Genomic DNA, 12,410 nt, shown 5'->3' with positions numbered 1-12,410 from the left:
GTATATAATCAGACAGATAACTTAAATGTTTGGTTAAGAACCACTGCCATACAGAAGCAGAAAATATTAGGAGTGGGAATTATAAACACATTATATCTTTCTACAACAGTAAACTCCTGGATGGAAGTCAGAAGGAGATTGGTCTACCTTGGCACTCATCTGAGCGGGCTTAGTGAAATATGAAAATATAAACCCAAAACTCTGTAGTTGTAGTGCCAACATATGTATTATTATCATTTTGGATTGTACCTCCTTTCTGCACCAAAAGAGCTGTTAACCATTCAAAAGTCTTAAAATCCTAATTATTAGATAGACTACTGGCAAACTGGAGAGACACAGAATTCAAGCTGACTTTTAAGAAAATAGGCACATCTCATATTTTTCCATTAGACATACTATGACAATTTTCAGAGTCCTAATAAATTACAGAAGAGACACATGTACTGTAACTTAATACCTTGCATGCCTTCTAAAAATCCTAGAAGACTTGGGGAGTCCTATATCATTTATTTGAGCCTAGAGACATCATCCAGGACTGAAAGTAGATGATGCACAGAAGAGCATTCCAAAGCTAACTCCTCTACTTTCCCAAGCCAAAGGAAGCCAAAAGAAAAAAACTCTCTCAAAATAACTCCCTGTCAACAACATTTTAAAAATACAAATATTTTCAAGACAGTTAAGAATTGGTGGCTAGGGGATCCCTGGGTGGCTCGGCGGTTTGGCGCCTGCCGTTGGCCCAGGGCGCGGTCCTAGAGTCCTGGGATCAAGTCCCACATTGGACTCCCAGCGTGGAGCCTGCTTCTCCCTCTGCCTGTGTCTCTGCCTCTCTCTCTCTCTCTCTCTCTCGGTCTATCATGAATAAATAAATTTTAAAAATCCAAAAAAAAAACCAATTAGGGTAAAAACTGACTTGGAATTGATTATGGGATCACAAAAAAGGACCCGAAATGTTCACTTTTAGTTATTACCGGAGTTTCTATAAAATCTCAACATAGTCATTACAGCTTTACCAATTAAGATGCGTAACCCAAGTACAACTAGACTTGGGTTGTTGTACTTAACAGATGTTTTCTTGGAGAAAGAAAGTTAACATAACAGATGTTTTCTTGGAGAAAGAAAGTTAAACTACCAAAGGTTTACCAGCTGCAGGATTTCAAATGCAGTTATAGGAACACTGGTCTCCAATGACTCAATTTGCAAAGAAAAATCTCCCACACAACCCACACATTAGACAAGATGACACAGACACCTATTTCAGAACTTAAATTTGGGATGAATAGACTTGAATTTATCTCACAGCCAATAGCTTGCCAGAGAGAACTTTACAGAGTTGGATACTATTATTTCAGACACTAAATCCACAGCTCAAAATCAATCTGGATAACCAAACACATCTGTAACTAGTGATGGTCATTAAAACCAAGTATGCTGGAGCCCTGACTTCACTATTATTCAATTATTCCTATTACATGAAATGGTTTTCATACTGTGAGTATGGAATGAATGAAATTGTGCTCTCTTCTGATCACCATGCATATACACACCCCTACACATCTGAGAGGCAGTGCAGTGTAATGGAAGGAGCCTGGACTCCAGTCATGAACAGTTCTGTCGCTATCTTGCTGAAGACTTTGGGCAAACTAGGTGATCGTTTAAGTTATTAACTTATTTAACAAACAATATTTGAACTTTTTAAATAAACATTATGTGAACAAAAACCAGGAAACACAAACTTTACTCAGCTGTTAAAGGAGGAAAATCAGATCTAGTTGTTTTTTTTTGTTTGTTTGTTTGTTTTGTTTTTTTTTTTTAAGATTTTACTTATTTATTCATGAGAGACACAGAGAGAGAGTCAGAGACACAGGCAGAGGGAGAAGCAGGCTCCATGCAGGGAGTCCAACGTGGGACTCGATCCCGGGTCTCCAGGATCAGGCCCTGGACTGAAGGTGGTGCCAAACCACTTGAGCCACTGAGCTGCCCCAGATCTAATTTAAAGAACTGGTGTTAGAGAGACCATGGATGCACATTGTTTCCAAGACACACAGTTCCACTCCTCCTTCAATCTCAGGCACTGTTAGATTGCAGTAAGCACTGTGGAAGTTCCCATCATATTTGTCATCACTAGGGTCAGTCTCTTCTCTCCTACCCTGTAAAATCCATTAAGGCCGGGATTTTCTTCTTTCTAGCACACAGATATATCCTTTGAACCTGCATATATCTCGGCACACAGCAAGTACTTAATAAATATTTGTCGAATGAATAATCTTTTAATCCTTAAAGTTATTCTGGATCTACTAATATTTTTGCTGTTTTATAGTTAGGGGACTGAATAATGAGATACACTCTTTTGGGGCACCTGGGTGGCTCACTGGTTGAGCGTCTGCCTTTGGCTCATGTCATGTTCCCATGGTCCTGGGATCAAGTCATCAGGCTCCCTGCAGGGAGCCTGCTTCTCCCTCTGCCTATGTCTCTGCTTCTCTCTTGTGTCTCTCATGAATAAATAAAATATTTAAAAAAGAGAGAGATACACTCTGTCTATAAAATCAGGTGATCAGTCACTTCCAATTCCTCAAAGTTAAGATTCTTATATTTTCTAATACTTTATCATTTTAACCTTCTTCCTATATAATTGTTATTTATATTTATTAGTTATTGGTTAAATAAGAAGATCCTCAAACTATAACATCTCCTTTCTATTCTCCCAACTTTAAGGAAAATAAAATACTTAAACTTAGAATGGTTTGTTTTTAAAAAAACCTTATTCTCACCTCTCCATATAAACTATCTAAATTAGATTATTCCTAAGAAATTCTCTCAAATCACTTCCCCAACCTAAATTCCATAGCCCTTTCCCCAAATAAGAAGCTAAGTAAACAATCAAGAGTTACATTTAAACCATGGAGGCAGGATCCCTGGGTGGCTCAGTGGTTGAGTGTCTGCCTTTGGATTAGGTCATGATCCCCAGGTCCTGGGTTTGAGTCCCACATTGGGGTTCCCGCAGGAAGCCTCCTTCTCTCTCTGCCTATGCTCTGCCTCTCTGTCTCTCATGAATAAATACAGTCTTTAAAAATAATAATAATAAATAAAACATGGAGGCAAACATTTCCCCAAACAAAATTTGGACTATTCTGTTTTTAAGAGCAGCAAGAAAATCATTCCTAGTATCTTCCAGATGTAATTTTAGCCCCCTGGTCTGGAACCCTAAATGAAAAAGACTTGGGTCACACACAGCAAACGTCACTAGGCTACAATGGCTCCAAGTCATTATTTTCACACACTGAGTCCCAGCCACCAATGCCCCTTATAGGCCTCCTGTGAAAAACAACAAAACAAAACACAAAAACAAAACAAGTAGCTTTGCTAAATCACAAGTTTAGGTTTAGAGAATGATTACTTCCTCACAGTTCTTTCTTATAAGCCATATTTGCAAACTGACCATATAAGCTCACTCTTCCTTCTTCAAAAGCAGCCTCTCCCTTACCATGTGTATAGTCTTCTCCACTAGAGGAATGGATGTATATTTGGGCACTTAGCAGACACAGTGTTCTGCTACACCAAGGATGTCATTAATTTAATCTAGCAATATAATAATATTCAGAGCAATAATATAATATTCAGAGAAGTGCTAAAACAAAAAGCTTAAGGTTGTAATGGCAAAATCAGAATGTGATTCCTGGTCAGACTTCCCATTTAATACTGTTTCTGATACACAGAGTGACTTTAAGAGATAGAACATAATGATTTATAATTAAGGCACCACTATAGGACACAGAGTATTTCACTTTGCCTCACCTCCCTCCTACCTAAAATATAATAATGAATTTTAATGTACTTTAAAATTATGGTAACTTATGATAGAATAGTCACAGAGACACATGTCTGCCATTGACTATGCTGATACTTTACATATTATCAATATGTAAAGTATCAAATTCTCTAAGGTGGGAAAGTCAAAAAGAGCTGCATTCTTCCTCAAGGAGAACCAGAAACCAGTATGTTCAAGACAGAATTTCCTTAGGAAAGCAGCCCCTGCCTCAGACAGCACCTACAATAAACATGTTTATGAGCAAACAGTATCAGAAAAGCATATTGTGAGTCTTGGAAACAGCATATGCCTCATTTCATGGGGGTTGCTATGGTGCTAGGCTTTTTTTTTTTTTTTTTTTTTACTGCATTTTAGAAAAATAACTGTAAAATGAGGGTCTATCACCAGCATATAATACAAATAACAACAGCATCAACTTCTGCACCCTTGTTGTGAATGGTTTCCCTACGTTTTCATTGAAAATGTAAATTTAAATACCTTTTGTGTTGTCTCAAAATAGTTCAGGACAAATTCTATTCCAAGGAAGATTTCTCTGCTTACCAGCTCTATCTAATTCCCAAAGAGTACAGGATTTCTAAAACATAAATCAAGGAAACCCCTGCCAACACACAGACACTACCCACCCAGTAAGAAAAGTGGTATGACAACAAAGTCCCTGAATGAATCAATGAAACACAGAGAGGTATGGTGGCATTGAGCAGCAGTGATGGTCATTATAGGCTTTGTCTTGGAGTTCAGCTAAGGCCTTTCTGAAAGCTTGTACTAAAAAAATAAAATCAAGCAATAACACAGTTCACATTACTTTCCTGAGTCTAAATACATAACAGATCTCGAGTAACTGTCCAATCCAGGCTATATCTTTAGGGAATTTAAAACTACCATAAAAAACTGAAGCTTCTGGTTCAAGAAAAGGCTCAGAGTTATAGATGAGTCTTCTTAAATTGCTGGTTCCTACTATACTTACCCTTAACATACATTTGTTTTGCCACTTGATTCAGTCATTTGGGGTTCTCTTCTGTCGTGAGAAAGCTCACATGGCTCCCCAACCAAGCTATCTACTACTCATTGACAAGTTTTGATTATACTGGGGCTGACCTAATTCACTTTAAAAGATATGAACTACTACTTAAGTACAGTAGTACCTAATTCATAGAACTTTCAACCACATCAAGGCAGCTAGGTTTACGGGTTAGATTTTCTATTCCTCTTGTATGCTATCAAAACAGGTATTTCTACTCTTTCAGTCTATTCCCTAATATTCTTCAATAAATTTCCCTCTCAGCAGAGAGTACAATAGTAATTAGGAATCAGACCTTTAGTAACGTCATTTTACATTTTCCCAACTAAATTGTTTATGTACATTTCCATAAGTGCCTTAACTTTTTAACTTAGGATATGAAACTCTTGAAGAAAATGTCCACACCTATACTCTGGCAAGATACATGCTCAATACAATTTTCAAATTACCAATAACACCAATCATGACCATGAAGAATGTTGAAAGTTCTACTTATAAATTATCAACTATAAGGAAACAAAAATCACATAAATAAAAATAATCAGTTTTACAGCTATAAAGCTACTTTAATATGAAGAATATAAATACATATATGGGATAATTTCTAAAATTAGCCTTAACTCCTTAAATTGCTACTCTAAAGTATATTTATAAACAATGGAAATCATCAGTCTTAAGAAATGTATTCATCTCTATACAGAAGGAACATTTTACACATTTTCTCAAAGAATTAGTCACACCAGCATATTTAGTACCATGAAAATTAGAAGTAATTGCATTGAAAAAATTCTTCAACTTACTAAAATGGATGGTTATTACTTTTCTTATATATATTTATAGAATGGAAGAACAGATCTTTTTTCTACTCTAATCCCCATGACTCACTCCCTACCCATTCACTAATGATATAGGTAAAAAATTGATCCTATTTTCACCTTTTAAAAATTCCACCTAGAGAAATAGAATTCACCATTGCCCTGTTACTTTACCTCCCCCATTTGTGCATTTACCCACTAAATAAATATCATGACTACCAAGCAGTGTGCTCAGTACTGGGGTCCAATCTTAGCTTCCTTAGCAGATTTCCCTTCCCTGTCCCCATCTCTCAGTATTAGAGAGTCCCAGAACTCAGATTACAATATCGTTCTCAAGTCAGTCTACACCTGCTTATCTCGAGCCTCTAACACTCGCCTGGTTTAATTAGCATCTACCATATGCTGACAACTTCCACATTTACATATACTGCAGACATCTTTCCTGAATTCCAGATTCATATATGGAACTGCCTACTCTTCTGCCACTAGATGTTTTACAGTACCTTGAACTTTTAACATGCCCAACACTAACTCCAGATCTTTTGCACCAAGCCTGCTCCTCCCACAGCTTCCCCTGTCTCAGTTGATGGCAACATTATCCTTCTAAGTGAGGCTGAAAATGCTAAAGTCATTCTTAACACCCCTTTCTTTCCTATCCAAGCTATCAGCAAGCCTATTAGCCCCATCCTTAGAGGACAGCATATCCATAATCTCATGACCTCACATCATTTTCAGTGCTACACTCTGGTTCAAGCCACATAATCTCTCTCCAGTATGATTTCAATGGGGTGGTCTCCTCCTTCCACCCTTTGGCATCCTTTAGCTGTGTTCAACAGTGTAGCCAAATCTACATGCAGTCTCCTTGAACAGTCCTAAAATATTCCTGCCATAGAGACTTTGTACAGACTGTTCCTTCTGCCTTCAACACAATTTCACCAGTGATCCACATGACTCCTAAAAATCCTTAAAGTCTTTAATCAAGTGTCATTCTCCTAATGAGGCCTACTCAGATAACCTTTTTACAATTGTAAATGATCCCTCACCCTGGTACTCTCAATCCTGACCCTGGTACTCTCAATCCTTCCAACTCTCAATCCTCCTTCCTTTCATTCATCACCTATTATAAATAAGATGTCTTCTCCCACTACAGAACTAAAATCTTTATTGGTTTTTCTCTATAGATATATATGAATGTTCAGAAAAATATCTGGCATATAAAAAGTGCTTAATAAATATTCATTGCATGGACAGATAAATTGAAATTAAGTATATAGCTCTCACCTTCAAGTAAATCCCCCCAAAAAAGTGGGAGAGAGACCAGGACAGTAATGATTTTATTTCACTAGTAAGGACTCTAATAGAATCCAGCATGGAAAAACCATAAAAGACTAACCATACAAGATGGACATTTTTCTAACCAAGATGATTTTGCCTATATGATTTCTTACTAAACTTTATTCATACCATGTTTTAAGGAACAAGAATTATCTCTTAAATTACATATTTGCACATCCATTTTCTCTATTCTTACTTAATTGATATCATCTGAATAAGAATTAGGAACAGCTAGCATGCAGGTTGGAAGCCCACTGTTTTACTAGTGTACTATGGGAGGAAAGGGGAGAACAATGGCCCTCCAAAGATGTCTGTCTATCCAGTGGAACCTGCAAATAGGCTATGTTATGTGGCAAGCAGGAAGTAAGGATGCAGATGGAATTAGGGTTCTGATCACCTGACTTTAAATTTAGGAGATTATCCTGGATTACCTGAGTAAATCCAAAAATCCTTGTGAGTGGAAGAAGCAGGCAGAAGAGGAGAGACATGAAGATGCCACTCTGCTCTTTGAAGATAGAGGAAGGGGACCACATCAAGGAATGTAGGCAGCCTTTAGAAGCTGGAAAAGGCAAGAAAACAGATCCTCCCCTAGAAGCTCCAGAAAGGAATAGAACCCTGCTGGCATCTTGATTTTACCCCAGTGAGGCCCATCTAAGAATTCAGTTTTAAGCCAAATCTGCGGCAATTTGTTACATCACCAATAGAAAACTAATACATCTACTGAGCACACAACTATACCAAATGAATTACAATTTCAAATAATACAGAAAAAAATGTGGAATTACCATTCTTCTCTTTTTGCTCACTCCAATCCAATCTTTGAAAGGTAAAAACTTTGGTGAATGTATGTGTGTCTATGTGTCGTATGCACTCATATAGCTTTTGTAAATAAAAACAGAACCATAGTATATGTGAATACATAGTTCTTAACCTATTGATTTTCCTTCTGTGATAACATGGCAGATTTTCTTATCAGCAGGTATAGATGTACATCATCTTTTTTTTTTAAAGATTTTATTTATTTATTCATGAGAGACAGAGAGATGGAGAGAGAGAGAGAAAGAGGCAGAGACAGTCAGAGGGAGAAGCAGGCTCCATGCAGGGAGCCTGATGTGGGACTCAATCCTGGGTCTCCAGGATCACATCCTGGGCTGAAGGCAGTGCTAAACCGCTGAGCCACCTGGGCTGCCCATATGTACTTCATCTTATTTTAATGCCCCAAGGTCTATAATTGTAAAGTTGTACAATAACGTATTTAACTATTTCCATATTAAATGCACATTTAAGATGTATAATTATACTATGTTTTTAAGCAGAAAAAAATATATTTTTTAAAAAGCTTTTGTAAAGGTTAAGGGGATGGTGATCGATATGGTATGGCGGCTTTGGGAGAAATTGCACTGGGACCAGTCTTCAAGGGTGAACTTCTTGTCCCAGCTGTTAAGAGTATTGTCAGAGGACAGTCCCAGCTGTGAGTCTCTTTGGGAACTAGAGTTACTGGAGCTTCAGGGAGTGCCTAACCCAAGGTCACATGGAGGACAGCCTTATCTACTGACTGGTGAAGGTAGGGTATAAAGATTTGGCCATTTTGGCATAACATGGGACTACACCAATAAACCATTTCAGCTCTAAAGCTCCTTGTGTTGTTGAGCAAGAGGACATCTTGACTTTTGCCTCTACCTAATCCTGATTCCTCTGCTTCCCTTACACTGTGTTGACATCTGATAATAAATAACACATTAAATCGGGTCTCAGAGTCTACTACCCAGATGACCCAAACTGTGAAGCTTCCAATCTTCTTTATAAACATCCATTACTCTACAATGGTGTGCATAATATGGGTTATCCCTACCCTAAGTACAATTATGGATGGTTTAAGTTCATATATGTGTAGAAAAATACAGTTCTATACAGATTAAGAGTATGTCTTGTCTTATTTACAAGGAACTGAATGCCTCATGCTGCCTTACTATTCTTTTTGTTTTCATACTGTAGCAATAAAAGGCTTCACTCTGCCAATAAACAAATCTTATCCATTCAAATCTAAATGTTATTTTTCCTTTTTCTTCCCTAAGAAGTATATTTTTTCTATACAATCACTTCTCTATTACTCCAGCTACTTACTGCATTTAGTGGCTTCTTCCCCACCCCCTCAGAAATACTCCTTTCTAACAAGAAGGTACTAAAACCTAATTTTGTAAAGTAGATATGAAAAAGAAACAACCTGAGAAGGAATCTAAAGGTAGCTAATTTGGTATAAAATCCTTTAAGAAAGCATTGTGACAAAGAAAGATAAAGTCAAACATTAACAATTTACTGAATGTAAAATTTCATCATACAAAAAAGCATTTCCTCCTCAAACTTCAAAATATTACTACGAAATAGGACAGCACATAAAATCGAAGTGTCAGATGTAGCTAGACCCCAAAATGTCATGTTTTTACTTTAAAAATATTTTTATTATTGTTGAAATGAGAATTTTAAAAGGAAAAGAAAACTACCATCATTTTCTTAACAACCTATAATTTATTTGTAAAAGTTGACCCCCAAAAAAACCACGAATTCCATCATCAGCTCAGGAAGCAGATTCTATATCATTTTTCCCTAAATACTAAATGACACAGGCAGCAATTAAATATGCAGAGAAAGAAACATATCACAGAAGGATGGGACAATTTTGATAAATGCTGATAAACTGGGATGGAGAATAGTAGTTTTGTAAATTGCTGTTTTCAAAAACATGTATTTTAATGATTATTTTTTGCCAAACAGAATTTGAGGGATATTTTGTATAAAACCACTGATGAACAAAACTGGTGCCTTATTAAAAGTATATTTAGTTTCAAATAAAATTGTCATTTTACTTTGAACAAAAAATGCTTTTTAGATCCAGCCAATTCCTTAAAATGTTAAATACAGTCATAACCTAACCCAGCAATTCTACTCCAAGGTATAAACCCAAGAGAAATAAAAACAGACACTCACACAAAAACTTGCATGTGCATGTTCATAATAGCATTAATCATAATAATCAAAAAGTAGGAACATTCCAACATCCATCAACTGATGAATAGATATACAAAACATAGTGTATCAATACATGGAATATTATTCAGCAATAAAAAAAGGATAAAGTACTGATATGTGCTACAACATGGATGAACCTTGAAAATATACAAAGTCAAGGAAGCCAGTCACAAAAGACCACATATCACATAAGTCCTTTTATATGAAATGTACAAATAGGCAAATTCATTGAGACAAAAAGATAAGTGGTTGCCTCCAGTTCGGAGTGCAGAAGGGATGGGGAACAACGGCTAATAGATATTGGGTTTCTTTTCAGGACGATGAAAATATTCTAGATTTTGCATGTTAATGGTTGTACAGCTTTAAATTGTACATCAGATGGAGGAACTATATGGTATGTGAATTATACTTCCATAAAGCTATAAAATACCAGTTGAAAAGGCTGGTTATGTTGTAGCTATTTATAATTTGTGTAGATTTTGACAGAGTATAAATCTGTAATTATCAAAATGTTTTCTACTATCCCCAAATCTCACATTTTTTTGTATAAAAACATCTGCCTATCCCACTATAAATACAAGTTATGAAAGGAAAAAATGCATCTAAAATTAAATGGTATTTTCAAATCAGATTTCTCTTTAATATATTTCATTTGAATGATTTGCATGTGAATTATCCACACTGTCCATTAGCCATGGTTAAATTCTGAATCTCAGATATAGATCTCCCAATACAAAAGCAGATCAACAGATCATTCCCCTCCCAGCACACAAGCTGCACAGACTAGTTTTTTAATAATTGGCTTGAATTTTTAAAAAGTAAAATTAAAGAGGCAAAACTGAAAGAAAAATAAGCATGTGAAGCTCATAATTTTAGAATGGGAATTTTTTTTTTTTTAAGTAAGCTCTATGCCCAATAAGCGCTTCAACTCATGACCCTGAGATCAAGAATCACATGTTCTACTGAGCCAGCCAGGCTCCCCTAAAATGAAAAATATTTTAAATTCATCCACTTCAGAATTCACTTGGCGTAATAAGCACTGGGTATTATATGCAACTGATGAATCACTATGAAAAATATTTAAATTTCACTGAATTTAATTTAGTTTTATTCTTTTAATAAAGGTGATTATTAAATACTAAAGATCAGGTTTATATTTTTAAGATTTTTAAAAAGAGTTGTAATAAAATAGTAATTAATAAAAATTTTAGAAAAAGATTATAAATCTTTAAGGACCTCTGAGTCCACTTGTTTGCTCACATACCCCCCCCTTACTCTCTAGATAAATACCATCTTCTATTTTGTTTCTTATTACTCATTTACTCTTAACAGTTTTATCACAATTGTATCTCAAAATAATATATTGTTTAGGTTGTGTGTTTTGAGCTTCATACTATATCTTTTTTCAGGCAAATTGCTTTTTTATTCAATATGATATTTTAAGATTCAGCCCTGTGGTTTTTATCAATAGTTCATTGTTTTCAAGGCTGGATAGCATTTCAACTACATAGACAATTTTCAAGTTGTTTATCTTTTTATTTTGAAAAAAATTAGAGGTATACGGAAGTTGCAGAAGTAGTACAGAGATGCCCTGTGTACCCTTCACCCAGTTTCCTCCAATAGTTATATCTTACCTAATTATACTACAATATCAAAACCTGCAAATTGGCTTTGGTACAATGTGTGGGTATAGTTTTATGCCATTTTATGCATGAGGGCTTTTTCCCCTCCAATTAAAAACAATGATTCTACCTTTTATAAAAACTAAAATCCAAACACAAAACCAAATGCTGGCTAGAATGTTAAGTGACAGGGACTCTAATCCATTGCTTCTGGAAATGCAAAATAGTACAGCCATTTGGGAAGACAGTTTGGCAGTTTTTTACAAAACTTAACATATTCTTACCATATGATCCAGCAATTACACTCCTTTACCCAAAGGAGTTAAAAACCAATGTCCATCTACAAACCTATACATGGATGTTTATAACAGCTATATTCACAATTACCAAAACTTGGAAGCAACCAAAATGCTCTTCAGTACATGAATGGATAAGCTGTGGTATATCCAGACAATGACATATTATTTAGTACTAAAAAGAAATAAGTCATCAAGCCATAAAAAGACATGGAGGACTCTTAAATGCATATTACTGAGTCAAAGAAGCCAATCTGAAAAGGCTACATAGTCTGTGATTCCAACTGTATGATTTTCTGGGAAAAGCAAAACTATGGAGACAGTAAAAAGATCAGTGGTCTCCAGGGGAAAGAGGGACAAATCGGTGGAGAATATAGGATTTTTAGGGCAGTGAAACTTTCCTTTGTGATGCTATAATTTTGGATAAGGTTATTATACATTAACCAAAACCCATAAAATGTATAAAACCAA

The 12,410-nt window shown here is 35.8% G+C and overlaps 1 protein-coding gene across 7 annotated transcripts in view; it reads right to left on the bottom strand.

The window, feature by feature from the left end:
* NRG1 (neuregulin 1) overlaps positions 1-12,410 on the bottom strand; it is a 1,074,255-nt gene that overhangs the window by 1,015,593 nt on the left and 46,252 nt on the right. The window lies entirely within an intron of this gene.

The sequence above is a fragment of the Canis lupus genome, chromosome 15 (genome assembly GCF_048164855.1).
Source record: "Canis lupus baileyi chromosome 15, mCanLup2.hap1, whole genome shotgun sequence".
Lineage (NCBI taxonomy): Eukaryota > Metazoa > Chordata > Mammalia > Carnivora > Canidae > Canis > Canis lupus.
This window is presented reverse-complemented; position numbering and strand designations above follow the sequence as displayed.